This window comes from Cibotium barometz, chromosome 57, assembly GCF_041138505.1.
Source record: "Cibotium barometz isolate CiBa-2024 chromosome 57, ASM4113850v1, whole genome shotgun sequence".
Taxonomy (NCBI): Eukaryota; Viridiplantae; Streptophyta; class Polypodiopsida; order Cyatheales; family Cibotiaceae; genus Cibotium; species Cibotium barometz.
In genome coordinates this window covers 24613815-24632346 of record NC_141102.1, presented here as the reverse complement: position 1 = coordinate 24632346, position 18532 = coordinate 24613815, and positions in this window count along the sequence as shown.

The following is an 18532-nucleotide window of genomic DNA, read 5'->3' as shown; positions in this document are numbered from 1 at the left end:
TAGATGGATGTATGGATGATGTGGATTGATGTGTGGATAATGTGGATTGATGTAGATGGATGACTGGATGATGTGGATTGATGAGTGGATAATGTGGATTGATGTAGATGGATGTATGGATGATGTGGATTAATGTGTGGATAATGTGGATTGATGTAGATGGATGTATGGATGATGTGGATTGATGTGGATGATGTGGATGGATGTATGGATGATATGGATTGATGTGGATGATGTGGATGGATGTATGGATGATGTGGACTGATGCGTGGATGATGCGATTGTATGTGATTTGATGTGGGAATGACGTGATGTGATAAGGATCGATGAAGAAAATAAAATTATGGGAAGATGAGAAAAGATGGGGACTAATGTGAAAGGATGTGGAGTAATGAGAAAAGATGGAAATATTGTTGGAACTGTATTTGTATGTGAAATATGTTTTTAAACGACTGTTTTATATCAAGAATGCTGGGGAAGCATTTTAACCGTCTTGTGAATGAGGTCGTTGGGGAGACCTATCTGTTAAAGTTGCAACTTTTGACGGAGAGTCATTGGAGGACGTCTCGTGTAGCAAGGTCGGCCGAGGTCTTGACCAGCCTCGGTTTGATTTAAATGGTGAGCTTCCGGTACAGTGAATGAGGGACCAAGGAAGCGGCCTATGAGTGAAGCGCTAGGTGACCTGCAAAGGATCCTAGAGGGTGCTGACCATACAGTACTCAGGCTCTAGGTCACCGAAGATACCCACACGTATGTCGGTGAAGATTTTGGAACAAGGAGTAAGAGTTGTTTTCTGAATTTGGTCATGGATCTGGTTGGTTGACCTTGCTGGTCCTCAACGGATGAGTCCATGGCTCTTTTATATGGATCTGTTAGTTGATCTTGCTGATCTTCAACGGAGATTCCATTTTGATATGTGAATATATTGCCGATTACTATGAGCCACGAACTAGTGAAAAGGCCCCTAAGTGAACAGGTGGTGAGGGTTCTGGTTGCCAATGATGCCATAGGAACACTGATGAAGGAATGTTTGGAAATAAGGATTCAACTGGATAATTAAAGGATTATGATCAGTGACACTATGGTTTCATTAAATGATTGGTTTAAAGATTATTGAATCTGTGAAAAAGACAAGTTCATACTGGGTGTGTAAGTGGTGTGACTAGTTTTATGTTTGCATGAATATTCGGCTACGGGGCCTGGGAACTCTTTTCCCTGGTACCCGAGACAAAACCTAACCAAATTCCTAATTGGATCCCATCACTACAATGGTTAGCTAACCCATGGGACTGGATGGGGGTTAGGCTGGACTGATGGTTGGACTGATGGTTGGCTGGACTGATGGTTGGCTAACCCATGGGACTGGATGGGGTTAGGCTAGACTGATGGATCCATAAAACTAACCCATGGGATTGGATGGGGTTAGGCTGGACTGTTGGATCCATAAAACGAGACTCAATTTCTATATAGTATGATAGATGAGGTAAATCCTGGATAAAAATTGTTCTATGGAAAAGAATCAATGGCTGTGCCTCTCAATGAGGAAAAAAGCATTGGTCTCTATGATCCTAGTACAATATCTTTTCCCTAATCTGTCTATTAGACTTATTACGGGTTCGGTCAGATCAGTTCAGTTAGTTCAGGCTTTTGAGGTGACTACATTAGAGAAAAGTTATCCTGGAGGAATCGCCCGTGCTTTTTCGGGCAAGGGAAGTTTTTCCGGTTCCGGATTCAGATTTGGAAGAACTGATGGATTAGTCTCTTGTCCGGATATCTGTGGGCGAGGCCCCGCGAGTGTGGGACCCTGCCTTGCGCAAGAAGTGCTACTTCCGCTGCTAGCACCCCTGAATTCGTTGCGCGGTGGGGACAGGGATCTCACACAAAGTCCTCACCAACAAGGGTCCAAATTATGGAGTAAAATAGTAAGAGAATTTATATTTAGAAGCAAGCGGTGAGGATAGTAACTACCACCTAAGTTTAAACTATTCAAGTACTCAATTGCATACAATATTATGTCATGTGTAGAAGAAACAACCAAGTCTACACTTAGGTATTTTCTTTCAAGACCAGGTAATGCACTCAAGGCTAGTTCATTGATCTATTTGACCTCTTGATTTTGTGGTGCAAGAATAGTGCAATCTTTGAAGAAGCATGCATCATTCTCCACTCTTTGAAGATCTTTTTATACCCATTCTATAAAACTCAACAAGGAGTTCCCATGTATCAACATTCACGGTGGAATTACTACTCTACCTTGATTTTTTGGATGGTCTATAGATCCATCTCTAATTTGTAAAGTCCATTTGACAAATTCTTGTTTTATATCATCATAACCACTCTAAATGACCCGCACATTTTTGGTGAGCTTTAAAACATTCACATATCTCCAAATATATGACCCACACAACGTTGCATCAACAATATCCTCACATGATCCCTTTGCCACAACAAGTAAGATTTGCCTAAAGTCACCACCAAAGAGCATAATTTTCCCACCAAACACTTAATCACTTTGCATAATGGCTTTTAATTTCCTATTCAATTCTTCATATGCATACAGATGCATCATTGAAGACTCATCCCAAATGATCAATCTTGCAAGCTTCAACATCTCGGCCAATGGGCTATTGTTAACCACATATTGGTTAACACATTCCTACAATAACTATGTCCGCACACCTATGTAATGGGCGTCGGTACTATATTGTAAATCCCATCATTTGATGATAGGAATGCCCTAAACACACTCCCAAGTATTGAGCTTTGAAGGATAGACAAGAGGATCTTGATCAAGTGGCCAAACTATAGAGAAAATCCTTGTAACTATGTTTTGGGTGCCCCAGGTCACTGACTCCCGGGCGCGACCTAGTGGGAAAAGGCTTGGAACTATTAAAGCCATTTTCTCTTGTTTATAACTCATTCTCCCATTTGTGCAATAGAAGTGGAGTGTTCTCTCTCGCCCTCTCTCTTGCAACTCTAATCTAGCATATGTTGTGTTCTTAGGGTTAGGATTTGGGAGTAATTAGCACTAATCACTTGTTCTCTCTTACTTTCTCTATGTCCCTCTTGCTTGAGTGATTAGTGCTAATCACTTATTCTCTCTTACTTCCTTCTTGTTTTCTCTCTCCCCCTCTTGCTTGAGTGATTAGGCTACCAGCACAGTAATCTTCTCCATATGATCTTTGCGAGAGAGGTTGCATCACCCATTGGATTAGAGCAATTGCCTTAGGGTGACACAACGAGTGCAGGAGGACAGCAGTGACGAGCGGCTATGGTGGAGCTCTTGAGCCTAACTTCAACTCGATGAATAGGAAACTTCCCAAGAAATGTTAGGGTAGGGTTTCCTTAACATCTTTGGCGCTACTATCGAGGAGCGCCAATTCGTTACTTTTCAAAGCCATCTTTGATTTAAACCCAATGGAGTCTCCATAGCCCTCTACCAAGTAAGGTCTTTGGCATGTGATTTTTTAAATTTTTGACGTATTTTGATGTTTTGCATGCTTGTTTTGATGTTTTTGTTGTGATTCATGTATAGCTTTGTGTTTAGAGTAGGATTGCTACTTGTTTGAGTAAATAAACTTGAGATTTGGGTGATTAGAGAGCCTAACCAAGAGGTTTTTAGCTTAAATCTAGACTACTTTTATTAATTTTTAGCTTAATCTTATTTCTTTTGCTTAATTCCTTTGCATAGATAGGTTAGCGTTGCTAGATAGAACCCTAATCCACCAAAAAACTCAAAAAAACATAGACTATCTCTTAATTTCTAGTAATGATTACTAATCTACTAGTTAGTGTGATTAGTGAACTTAAAGAGAAAAGAAAACAAAAAATTGAGCCTAATTACTTGTAATTAGACTAATTGGAGTTGCATTAGTATTCTAAACACTTTTCTTGACCCAAATCCATGTTTAGTCCACTCTCATTAGGTCTTAATTAGAAAGAATTAGCACTAAATAGGTCTCATTTACCTAAATTTTTCTCTTTTGAGTAGGTTAATTAGAGACATAATTAGAGGGATTAATTAGGGGTGATCACATCTATGGATTAGCCTAAATATTGCTAATCCACCTATCAAATCCTCATTCCTAAACTCCTCACCCTTTAGGAGTAATTTGAAGGCAAAGAAGAGGGTTAAAAGGTGATTAACAGTGGGACTAAGAAGATTAATCATTAGTTAAGTTAGTGCCTCTAAATCAAAATCCACTAATTTAGAGGTAGCCTCTAACTTTAGCCTTTTCTCACCTAACCTTGTATTAATGAGGGCATCTTAGTTGTCTCCCTCACGTCCCTCTAAATTTGAAATTCAAATTCAATTTCAATTTCAAACTTGCCACAACCATTCACACCTACGGCCATGGGCGTACGCTTCTAAGTGTACAACCGTATGAAGCCAAAAATAGAAAAAAAACTGTCACTTCCTAAGTGTACGGATGTACCAACCTAAGCATACGATTGTACCAACCTAAGTATACAGATGTTCCTTCCTTGAAAAAAAAGAAAAAGAAAAAAATTCCATGACCGTACCTTCCTTAGCCCCATGACCATACCAATCTTAGCCACGGGCGTATCAACCTAAGCATAGAGTTGTGCCAACCTAAGCATACAAACATACCTTGCTCGAAAAAAATTTAAAAAAATTTATGCGACCGTACCTTCCTTAGCCACAACTGTAGCAACCTTAGCCATGGGCGTACCAACCTAAGCGTATGGCCGTAGCGACCTAAGTGTATGGACATACCTTTGCCCCCAAAAAATATTTACAAAATTTATTGATTTTTTTTGCCATGGCTGTACCTTCGTAGCGACGGTCATACCAACCTTAGCCATGGGCGTAGCAACCTAAGCATACGGACGTACCTTCCCAAAAAAATATTTTCAAACAATTTAAAATTTCCAAAGCTTTAGTGGTGCTTATGGTCTACCTCCTCAACTCACTAGGTTCGTTTTTACACGTATGAACCGCCCCAAACGATCATTTTTTACCTTAAGGGTGCATTCACGTCGTGCGAGGCAAAAGAGAGCCAAAACTCCTATTTAGGGACTGTGCATACACCGTTAAAGCTTTTCTAAGCTTCCCCGCACACCCTGGACACCTTTCGGTCATGGTTGCATTCCCCCAATGCCTCCATTCCATTTGGCGGCCCCTCGGTCCCAATTGCACATTCACATAAGGTCGCCACACCACACATGTTTGGCCGTGAGAGTGAAAGGATTTTTGAAGAGCCCTCATCTAGTGGGGCCCCTCCATACATGCACCCCAACGTCTAAAAGATCCGTGTCCCTCCGCACAACAGATTCGGGTGTGCTAGTAGCGGAAGTAGCACTTCTTGCACGGGGCAGGATCCCTCACTCGGGATCTCGCCCACAAATATCTGGACAGCGTCGCCTAAAGATGCTAACAGGTGTGGTACAAAGCATCACATACATTTAGTATGTCGGTTAGATTCTTATAGCTATTTGATGGATAAGTATTGAATGACTAAGGATAAAACTATGGGTTAATAATGGGGGCCTTATAAATGTGCACCAAAAATCAATGTGAGATACATGCTGAGAGGTGGGAGATAAGTTCATATTAATAATATCTACAGGCCAATTTTGTGTTCTAGCATTAAGATTGGTTATAGCATACTTGGACAGCATGTCCAAAGCAGATTATCATGTGTTAAATCTCGTCACATGATCTAATCACCTGTATACCCAAGAGTATTATATCAACTCGCCTAAATTTAGAATTCTTCTTGAGGAGCATCTTCACTTCATATATGTTAATATCATTATCCTATGTGATAATCAAGTCATCAACATAAATGAGCTACTAGAACAATACTCTTCTTAGTATTTTTCACATGAAAGTGAAAACCTGTTTACAAATATACAAAATCTACTAATAGTGACAATGCTCCTCTCAGTATTTTTCACATATGAAAGTGAAAAACCTGTACGAATATATACAAAATCTAATAGTGACAAAATACTATCCTATCTTGTCTAACCGTGCTATAGGTGCCTACTTCAAGCCATATAAGGCTTTACATAACCTAGAAACAAAATCTAGGTGTGCATGGTTCTCATCTCCTAGTGGCTGCATCATATAAAATTCCTCCTATAAATCACCATATAAAAAATAATTCTTTACATCCATTTGATGTAAAGATCATCCCTTCAATGAGACTGCTCACGATTGCCATCCTGGCAATCAGGCTGAAAGTCTAATCATAGTCAATATCCAAGTCTCATTTTTCATCCAATGTAGTCATCTCTTCATCCATGGCATCTTCCCAACACTTACATCCAAGTGTCTCCTCAAAATATGTGGGATCTATCTCTTGTATTACTTTAACCATATATGCATAATGATAGGTTGTATACCCATCATATTTCAACCAATTCACTAGAAATCTAACCCTCATAGATCTATGCACACTTGGATCATGGTTAGGTATTCTCAACATTATTTTGGCTCTTTGTACACCATTTTTGTAACAGGGACATAAAGATCCTTCATTAATCTTCTCAACTATACACATTCCACTATCACAATTAATGATGCTTTGTATTCAACTTCACAGGATGAGGTTACCATAGTTGGCTGTTTCTTGCTTAGCCAAGATATGCATAAATTTCCAAGAAATAAATAATTTTCAGATGTAGACTTGTGTATTATAATCACTTACACAAACAATTGCATCACTTAAGCCTTGCAGCTTTGTAAATCACCCCCAAAACAATCCAAGATATTGAGTTCCTTGCAAGTATCAAAAGATACATTTAATTTCTTACCAATGCTTAGTGCTTGGGAAATGCATGACCTTTTAAAGTTGTGACACACCATACTGGATGTTTGGTCGTGAGTTGCACAAATATATTAGGAATCTAATAGCTTAATTATAACAAGTGGTTATGTTAAATGGTGTTTGAAACAGGGTTGCAAGAATGCACACACATACACACACAGCATCGAGAAGTTTAAAGGAGCACATAATGAGATGATAGATAGATAATTAATGTGCATTATACAAAGATGATAAGTATACCCCAAGATGGGTGTATACTAACACAAGAGAAAACCTCCTAAAGAGGAAAAAAGTGCCCCAATGGGCTGGTCCTAGTGTCTGCATACACATCACTACCAAATATGGCTATAAATCCCCCCTAGGAGTGATGATCTGAACAAGGGGTGTGCTGGCACTAAATGTATATAGAGGTGCTAGGCTCTTCGGATTATGAGAGGGAGCCCAAACTAATCCCCAAAAGAAAGTAAGTTCAAAGATTTGCAAAAAGCTTCAAACTTCTCTCGTGAGAGAGCCTCATGAATAAATCTGCCATGTTGTCATGTGTTGGCCCATAAGCCAATCTAATTTTCCCTGTAGAACATCTCTCACTAACATAATGATAATGCACCTCAATGTGCTTTGTGCAAGCATGAAAAACTCGATTCCTCTCACAACTGTTAGTGTGCTCTAACTGCTAGTAAAGATGGTAGTAGCTAAGGACTCATCAATACTTAAATCAACAAGGCTTCTAAGCCAAACACACTCAACTATAGTTGTAAATGCTTCCTTATACTCAACTTCACATCTAGAACTAGCCATAATGGGTTGCTTCTTGTTGAGCCATAATATACATGAATCACCAAGGCAAAAGCAAAAACCACTTTTGGACACTCGTGTGTCGTAACATCTAGCCTAGTCTGAGTTTGTAAATGTTGTTGCACTATGATTTTCTCCCCTTGAGATAAAACAACCCAAAGTGCTCGGGTGCCCTTTAGGTAATAGATTACCCGCTTGATAGACTGCCAATGCTTACATCTAGGATATGCATAAATCTAATCAATGCTAAGACCCCATATTAAATGTTAAGCCTCATGTTACATAATAAGATAAAGCATCCAATAGCTTCTTGATACAAGCCAACATCAAAAGGGTCACCTGTATCTTCAAGACTAAGTTGCAATCTAGGTTCCATAGGTGTAGCAACAACAATAGGTTTGCAGTCTCCAAGATTGAACCTCTTCAATAATGCCTCTAAGTATTGTGTCTGTGTAGAATAACAATGCCATCATTACGCTGTCGAAACTTAATGCCCAAATCATAGTGCAACGAGCCAAGATCTGTCATTTCAACAGACCTCTATTGTGAGATCCCTATCCCCACCACACAATGAATTCAGGGAGTGCTAGCAGCAAAAGTGGAACTTCTTGCGCGGGGCAGGGTCCCTCACTCGGGGCCTCGCTGACGGATATCTGGACAAGAGACTAAACCATCAATTCTTCCAAAACTGAACCTAGAAAAAACTTCCCTTGCCCGGAAAGCACGAGCGATTCCTCCAGGATAATTTTTACTCTAGCATAGTCAAAAGCCTTAACTAACTAAACTGATCTGACCAAACCCGTAAGTATCAAAATCAGATCAAAGAAAAGATTGCACTTGGATCATAGTAACCAACACTTTTTTCCTCATTGAGAGGCACGGCCATTGATTCTTTTCTATAGAGCAATTTTTATCCGGGATTTACTTTATCTATCGTACCATAACAGAATTGAGTCTCATTTTAGGGATCCATCAGTCGAGCCTAACCCCATCTAGTCCCGTGGGTTAGCCAACCCCCCAACCACTGTAGTGATGGGATCCAATTAAGAACTTAGTTAGGTTTTGTCCTGGGTACTAGGGAAAAGAGTTCCCAGGCCCCCTAGTTAGCCGGGTATTCATGCAAACTTAAAATTAGTCACACCACTTACACACCCAATATGAAATTGCCTTTTTCACAGAATCAGCTGTCTTTAAAACAATCATTTAATGAAATCATAGAGTCACTGATCATAATCCTCAAAATCTCCGATTGAATCCTTAATTCTAATCATTCCTTCATCGGTGTACCTATGGCATCATTGGCAACCAGAACGCTCACCGCCTCAGGGGGCCTTTGCAATAGTTCCTAGCTCAAAGTAACCGGCAATATATTCACATATCAAAATGGAATCTCCGTTGAAGATCAGCAAGGTCAACCAATGGATCCATATAAAAGAGCCATGGACTCATGCGTTGAGGACCATCCTCCAAGCAGCGTCTACTTGCCAATTGAATTTCCCCATTGATGATGTTTCACTATCCTTCCCAAAGGGGGTTGGAATATATAGGAGGGCTCAACCCTTCCATGGCTTTGCTCCACCCCACCCCTTTACTACCTATTTTTATTAGGTTTTTCCTTGCTTTGCCTTTGATTTTCCTCAAATTACTCCCCCCCTTAGGCTTGTCTCTCACCTTTGTCCAACCCTTTCCTTCAAGCTGTGAATCCACTATGGTTTCCTTCCCTTTCCCCTTATTATCTTTAACTCCCTGCATGTTAAAAGAACCAACTTTGCTCCCCCCATCTAAGCTACCTTATTTTTTTTCTTTATTCAATTTTCTTTCAGCTGACATGCTCTTGCTATATGCCCCAGCCCTCCACATTTGAAATAGGACTCGGGAAGCCCCCAAATTTTAGAATCAATTCCATTTTCCCTAACTCTCCTAAATCCATTTCTTTTGTCTTGGGGGTTTCCATTAGCATGTTCCATGAGATGCACACCTTATTGGATTGTTGACTATTATCATCATCCCTTGGCATGAAGAGTACCAGGCCTAGCACACTTGCCACATGTTTCAGTGTTAGCATTAGCCAAGGTGACAGCCCAACAATCTCCACCCAAACAGGGTAGGATTCCCTTAAGCTTTTGTTGATGTCAAGGAAGGGTTGAAGGGCATTGCATGCACTAATTTTGAGCCCATAAAGATAGGAGATCAAATAGATCGACAACGGATTGTCCTTTCATGAAGAGCACATTAAAAAAACCTTTTCCTAGGTTAAAAACCTGTGAGATTACTTTCTCATGGAAGACTTCTCGTTGGAGCCATTTCCCAAGCTCAACCTTATATGGTGTTTATAAAGAACAGAACACAAACGTACTACACATGGAGAAACGCTGACCAACTCAGCTAGGATACTAATGCATACCTTGCCGGAGTGTAGGTTTTCTTAACGTTGTTGACATTGCATGTAGTCATTTATCTAGTCCTGTTGTCGCCTCTTGTTGGTAATGTATTCTTCTTGGCGCTCTCTCAGGCCTCTTCATCTCCTCCTCGGCTTCCCAATCACCCCACCCTCCATCACCCATCTCGTCGATATGATCCCAATCATCCACCATCTCTTTCTCCTCTTACATGCATACCATGCACACAATGTACCAAAACACATACGCCAGCTGCATACAGTAGAGAAGAAGAACATGACTATGCGTTAAAGATTAAGGGTATTGTTGAATTCCTTAGATCTATTCATGTCTCAGTGGGGAAGACGATAACTTGCTGAGCATCTGCTTGAATGAGCTTGGTAAAGAATACAAGCCCAAGACCTCTATTGCTGTAAGAGAGAATGTTCCCAACTTTCGAGATTTAGTATCTATGTTAATCATAAAAGAGAAATCTTTGGTAAAGAATCTTCCTCCCAAAGCATGAATACTTTAAAACAGGTCTTCTACTCAAGTTTAGGTAGAGGTCGTGGCAGTCAAGGCCAAGGTGGTGGCCGTTTTAGAAATTAGAATTATAGATAGCAACAATCAAATGATTCACAACAGTAGCAAACACACATAGGTGGAAGAAGCCGGTCTCAAGGCAGGGGGATCCAGAGAGGCTAAGGTAATTATCAAGGCACCAATTGGGATTAGGGTCAAATGATTACTTTTATTGTGGCAAACCAGATCACTTTGTAGCAGAATGTCGCAAGAAGCAGAGTGACACTAGCAAAATAATTATACATCTTCAAGCAAGCAGGCTGAAGATGGATGTTGAATTTAGTGACTATAGATGTATCTACGAATGGTAATGATGTATAATATGTGGATTCGAGAGCCTCTAACCACATACTTGTCATGGTGGTAAGTGGTTTAGAGAAGTCAAAAATCTAGAAAAACCAGGTTATATAGAGAAGAATCAAGTAAAGGTGCTAAAAGACTTAGTCCAGATGTCTACTCTAACCCCTTTAGTCCACTGAGAGATGACAATGAAACTTATTCAATGGGGAAGTTCAACTGGTAGGTTAACACTGCTTGGAGACAGGCTCAAACAAGAAATGATGAGACAAAGCTGGTGCTGTAAAACGAAGTAGATTTGGTGTCACATGCACATGGGGATGGGGCCTAGGCACTTGGGTTTAGAGTCATTTACATATGTTCCTTTGGGCCTTGGTCTATAGGATACATTGGGCTCATGGGCATTGTACACACAGTTATGATCATTTTGACTATTATCTTTCTTGGAGCTCGCATGCCCAAGCTTTCATGGTGAACTTCTCCCATATGAGATGTGAATATGGTGATCCACACCCATGTTGTCACTCCATGCCTTGAGTGGCCAACTTGCATTGGTGTCAGACCTTTGGATTGATCCCATGTCTTTGATCCAATTTTGCCAAATTTTGAACGAGGGAACCAAAATTGGGGGAAATGCACTAATCTTGATTAGTGATACTAATCAAAACATTTATGAGTAATTCCCTTCTTTTGTGCAAGCTTTCCATAGCTATTACATGCATTTCAAGCTTTTCTTGGCTGCCATTCCATGGGGCTATCATTGAGCAAGTCTGATGCATCATATAGAATCCATGGATGTGAAGAAAGATCGCCATTTATGCATCATGAGGCTGGTGCTGAGATCTGCGATTTGTGGAGGAATTCGAGCTTCACCATGGCCATGGGGGGGGGGGGGGGGGCGGGGGGGGGGCATTAAGGTTTCTTTGAGGTTGTAGAAGACATTGCCTAACTCTTTGGGTGTTTAATGGAAGAAAACGGCGCTGCTGCAGGTACACACTACAGTCCTCAGAAGAAAAAAAAGAGGTTTGTGGCTTGTCTTAATGTCTCAAATAGTTCGAGCCTCTCCTTCAACCTCACTGTCATTTTTTTTTTTTGTGTGTAAGAACTATTGGTCTTTCCTGAGAGAGCCTCTCCTTCTCATCATTGTCATCTGATGACCTCTCATGATCCACAGAGCCTGACCGCTGCACCTCTTTGGCTATGAGACAACAGTTCGTGCACAGACTTCCAGCAGGCTTTGATAGATTCCCAACAATCTGAGATAGCTTAGAAATAATTGGATCCAATGATGTTGTTGCTCCCTTCCTCACTACTCCACCGATTAGCAACGAAAATGTCATGGACAAGCGATCAGTGAGAATGGACCGCGTTGATTATTAGTCACATGGCCATTAATTCACATCACCATATTCATCAATGGTATAATATGCTTCTTCACGTCATCCATTACTATTACATAACTTTGGATGCCTTTACATCTGCCTTGGACTACATTTATGCAAAGTCAACATATCCATTGATGCTCTATGAATACATTTTGATACATTAGTGCATCCTGTTAGAATTGGAATGCATTGTTGATATTGGAGGCATAAATCAATATGTGGAATGGCATATGATTTGCTTAAGTGAATGCATTTTGATGCATTGATGCATCTTGATGCAGTCGAAATGCATTGATTACCTAATACACATGTACATGGAGGTGTTGATTGCCCATGTTTTTTGGCATGCCTTTGTAAGGGCATACATATGTTTTGATTGATACTTTTGGAACTATATGGTGTTGTGAAAGACATTGGTGGACATGATGAGATTGACATTACGATATTGTGCATGAGTTCATGCAAAACATTGTAAGTCATCCTACCTACATCTTTGAAGTTCAAATCACACCTATCACATCACTTTGTACCCCACATTCTATTCCTAGAATCTTGATGTGTGAGAGAGTACCTTGACATTTGGTTGGAGAGGCCAAGGGGAGCATGGTTTGAATCTTCCTTGCCGCCGTGAGTGCCGTGGTAAAGCGCAAAGGAAGAGGATTAGGTACATTGGATGTGAAGAAATGGCCCCAACTTGTGCCTAGTTTCAACCTAGGTATAAGGGTGGGAAGTGCTTGGCCGAGAGATCGGCAAGCATCGGCGTGCTACATCAACAACAATTGGATTGATTCCGGCATCAACAACATCGTACATTTGGCATTGCATGGGCAAATGCAATTATGTCACATGATGGACAATTGCATGAGCCTATGTTACCCTCCTCTAATTTTGGCTTTTATGTGTCAAGCTAATACACCACATGTACATGCAGCTTAGAGTTATTAATCTTTTGAATCAGACACCCGTAGGGCACCCAAATTAGGGTTTAGCAAAAAATAGAAAACCCTGATTTAGTCATAGACCTTTAGGGTTATCAAAAAGGTGTTTAGAGGTCTTCATAATACCCCCTAGGACTATCCAATGAGCCAAGAACCACTCTATTTCGACATCGTTTGATAGGTCAAAACTAGCAAGTTATCTTTTTCATAAAAAGTCAATTCAGTCTTAATTGAAATTTGACTTGGTCAAACCACTTGGAGCATAGTTGGTATATCCCTAATGCTATCCAACAAGCCAAGAAGTACTTGATTTGGACCCATATTTTGTTTTTTAGAACCATTTTTCCATTCTCTGCAGTGTGATAAAAACCCTCGAAACATAGAATACTTGGGCATTTCAAATTTCAAATGTTTTGGCATATTTGGGTAGTATACATTGGAAGCTATCCCCAGACTACAAGATCTCCTAAATCCGCCAAGATTTGAGCAAGTTACAACCAATTTCCTATTTTCAGCTATGGCACCAAAGGACCACGGAAGCCAAAGGACTCAACATTTGGGGAAGAGGTTGCAATTGCAGATGAGGCTCAAATGCTTATACAAGATTAAGGCACGGATGCAAATGAAGGGTTAGAGTATGGCAATGGGGCACCGTACACTAACACTATTGGGAATGCAAATATGCATGCAATGCCCGCTATAACTAATGATATGTCACAAATGATGATGATGATGAGAAGCATGATGCAACTACTTTTTTAAGAGATTATGGGCACCGTAATGTAAACACTTGTGCAAGAGATTAGGGGCATGTATGGAGACATGAAGACCAAGGATGAAGACAAGGGTGGAACATCTTACAAGATTCGACAAGCTCATGTTGAGGTCAAGGATAATTACCACCCAAGTTTTCATTCTACTCATGGTGCTATGTGCAACCTAATGTTTACACACTCATCCAATGATGCCAAAGGTAAATTTCATGCATCTCCAAATGAAGGTTCAAGATTCCCAAGGAGTAATGTTTGTATTTCATTCAAGGGAAATACTTATCGAGGTAGTGCTTCAAGACCTCATATTAAGGAGAAGATTTTGATAATGAGTTTGAGCATAACAATGGTCAAATGCCTTCTTCTTCACAAGAAATGGATGGAAGAAAGCAGTTAAGTTCCATGGTAGAGCCACTACTAGTGAAAGCAAGGAAAGGTCAATCAATATCTGTGAATTCTGGGTACCATTTCTTGGTTCACCTCTTACTTTGAGCGGAGATGGAAGAGCTATCATACACTCTATTTTGAAAGAGGTTGGCTTTACTAAGGACAAACAAGGACTTCCATTCACAATCACATTTGGTCATTGCATAGAATATGACTATGTGAGTCTTTATGCACACATGGATTCTCTTTCGACAAGACACCACCAATGTATTCGTGGGCTAATGGGAATACACAAGTTAAAAATGGGAATGCTTGGATTACTTCCATAAGTACTTTGATGGATACATTTTCAACTTATGATACGATGCCACGAGATCATAAAGACTTGATCATTGAGGATATTTTGGATGTGCATGCAATTGTGTCTAACACAAGGGATGATGATTCATGTGATGATACACATGCCTATAAGGATACATTTAACATATGCCATGCACGTGGGGATGAAGATTACACATATGGTGAAGAAATATGCATTATTGGTCATGGTGGAATTAGGCATCTTGATGATGATGCTTATGCAAGTGTTGATGATTCATCTACCATCATTACTAGCGATGAGCAGAGCATCTATGGTGATGTGGATGATGGTAGTATGCATACACATGCTACATATGATGAGGATGAGTTTTATGATGCTAGTGAGCATGTGGATGACATTGATGATATGAATGGCATCAATGATGATGCTACTCATGCATCTAGTAGTGAGAAGCTATTGAATACTTCATGGAGGTTCTATGGAAACCCTATCTATGACCCTTTCATGGGAGATGAGTGGAGAGTCTATGATTGTAACCTCTACGAGGGTTATATGGACAGTGATGAAGATTATGCCTTGGTACATATGGATTATGCTCAGGTAGTCATTTGTGATGTGAATCATGCCTATGGACCTATGCATGGTGATGGATGTAGTGAGGACATTGATTCACATTTGATGGAGCATGCTATGGAGTATGAGGCATTCTCTTTTGATGATCATGGATGCCTGTGCGTTGATACAGACATAGTTTATCAGGCATTCACCCTTGGACATGATGTATTCACCTATGATTCGAGTGGGTGGTGCTATACGGGCTATCATGTCCCAGTAAGATCCTATGCATGGGTGCATTATTTTTTTGACCCAGGGGGATATTGGATGTATATCATTGATGGATGTGGTGCATTACATCATCCATTTGATCCAGGAGGATGAAGGATTGATACGGTTATGGGTCATGCATGGCGTGGATTTCCATTTGATCCAGGCATCATTATCACTAGCCTTACCATCGACGACATCCTCCTATCCTTTCCATTCATCAACCCGAGCAAGCGTCGTGGACATGTTTTGATGGCGGATATATCTAGGCCATGAGTGCATTTTTGGCTTTTGTATATAGCATTTTGTATATACTTGTGCACGACCACCCTTTGATTTCGAGGACAGAATCATTCAAGGAGGGATGGTTTGTAACAAAGTAGATTTGGTGTCACATGCACATGGGGGATGGGGCCTAGGCACTTAGGTTTAGAGTCATTTATATATGTGCCTTTGGGGGCCTTGGGCTATAGGATACATTGGGCTCATGGGCATTGTACACACACTTATGATCATTTTGACTATTATCTTTCTTGGAGCTCTCATGCCCAAGCTTTCATGGTGAACATCTCCCATATGAGATGTGAGGATGGTGACCCACACCCATGTTGTCATTGCATGCCTTGAGTGGCCAACCCTAGTTTCTTGTAGGTGCTGGAGAGTGAGGAGCAATTGTAAGTGGAAATGGTACCTACAACATCGCCCTAGAATGAATAAGGTAAATAGTGTTAAGGGTTGTACTTGGAATGTTAAAGCCTTGAAAGATAAAAAGAAAAATTCTAATTTTTTTGGGGGTTGGCCAAAAACTGGAATATGGACATAATGGCTATTTAGGAGCACAACTTAATGTGGAGCAAGGAAAAAAAGAGAGAGTTTTATGGATTGGTCATTCTTGTGTGGGGGAGTGAAGGCAGAGTAAAGTGGGGTTATGTTTATTATTAAGAAGGATTTAAAACCTTCTGTTGTAGCTAACCATCCTAATGGAAGGAATCTGGTGATAGAGGTCCAAATAGAAGAAGAAAAGGTATGGCTAATCAATGTTTATGGGCCCCATAATCATAAAATTAACGGGAAAATGTGGGAATGGATCAATAGACTTGTTATCCAACATCCTTGCATCATAATGGGAGACTTCAATGTGGTGGAAAAACACCTTGATCAGGTGTGGGGGAAGCACTGTAATGATGGGACATGCAAAAAAAATGGGGTAGTCTTAGAGGGAAATTGGGTTTGATTGATGGCGAGTTGGGGCCCTAGGCTCTAACTTAGGTCACACTTACTTTAGTCTAAAATACATGGGATCTTCCTCCAAAATAGACAGAGTCTTCTTTAATTATCAAGCATCTTGGGTGCCTCACACAGTGAACTTTAAAAGTGGAAACTTCTACTGTACTGTCTGATCACATGCCCTTAGTGTGGGGTTGGCAAACTTCTCATTGGGGGTAAAGTGAGCTTAGGGATTTTCTAGTAAGGAAACTAAGGGTTGATAATAGTCTTTTACAAGATGAGCTATTCATACTTCTCATTGAAGATGCTATTAATAGGCTTAAGAGGAAGGGAGGGGCAGAAGGTTCCTCGAGAAAATTTGCCAATGAAATGCAAGGTATCATTAGAAGAGTTAGGAAATTGAGGGCTCATCAGAAGGTACATGAGAGGGAATACTGGGGAAAACTTCTAGACAATCTACAGAAAAAGAGACAACTCAATGGCTTATCCAGGGTAGAAATGGACCAATATGTCAAGTGTCAAACTCATTTAAAGGAGGAAGAAACTAAATTAGCCAATGAGAGAGAAAAAGGGGAGATATAACAATAGGAGAAAACCTGCTAAATATTTGTTTGGTTTGATCAAGGAAAGAGGGAACAAAGAAATACAAGGACATATTAGGGATGAGAATGGTCAGGAATTGGAAGACTTAAAACAGACTACAGGTGGGTGGAATTCTTAGGCACCACTCTAAGTCTCAAAGAAGATACCTCTATAGAGAGGTTTCAAGCAGAGTCCCAACTGCTCAACTTGGTCGACACTAGCATCCAACCAGATAGATCCAAATGGTTTGATAGGGACATTGAGATGGATGAATGCTAGGAGGCATTAAAGAAATTGGGTAAGGAGAAATCCCAGGGTGGGATGGGCTATGTGTAGAATTCTTTCTTGCATTCTAGGATTCTCCGAAAGACTCGGTGCGGGTAACTTGTAAGAAGGCCTTCTCTATAGGACAACTTGACAACTTAAGAGAAGGATTAATTAAGCTAATTTTGAACTGCAACAGATCTTGGAAGAGGCTACATTACAGCCAAGTGAAACTCAGATCCTGAGATCAGTTCAAGCAGAGGTAGAAAAAAACTAGTATTCCATTGCTTATAATGAGGATTCCTCGTATCAGGACTGGAGCTGGTTTAATGGGGTTAAGATGGACATAATTAATGCCAAAACACTGTATGATTAAATGTGCAAAGGGGAAATGAATGTCATATACTGTAACAGAGTTTGGAGAGTCAGTTGGGAAGGCAACAGTTGGAGGAAGAGGTGGAATCTGATTTGGGATGCTCTAATCTTTGTGAAAGCACAAGCGTTTTTGTGGAGAGTTTGCCTCCTAGCCCTACCCCTTGGATTTAAACTTCTTCAGAAGAACTTCAATGCTGGAATTTGTCCCAAGTGCAAAGTAGCCATAAAAGATGGAAGAAGACATGCCTTCTGGGAATGTCCTACCCTAAGGGGGTTCTGGGGGAGAATTGGTAGATGGGTGGAGGGCAACTTAGGAGTGAGAAGGCAATGGTGGAATTGGGTTTTGGGAAAGCTACATAGAATGCCTGATGAGATTGATTTGATTTCTGTATCATTAGATATTAGTGCTTGTGAGTGATTGGGTTTCTAGGAATGAATTAATTTTTGGCAAGGGGGACAAATAGGGAATAGAGGCTACTGAAATCATGTTTAGATGTGTACACTGCTGTGGGGCCATGTACTATATTAATAGGATGAGTAACACTAGATTTACTGAGGCCATATAGGCATTACAAGCTGGGATTAGATATTAGTGCTTGTGAGTGATT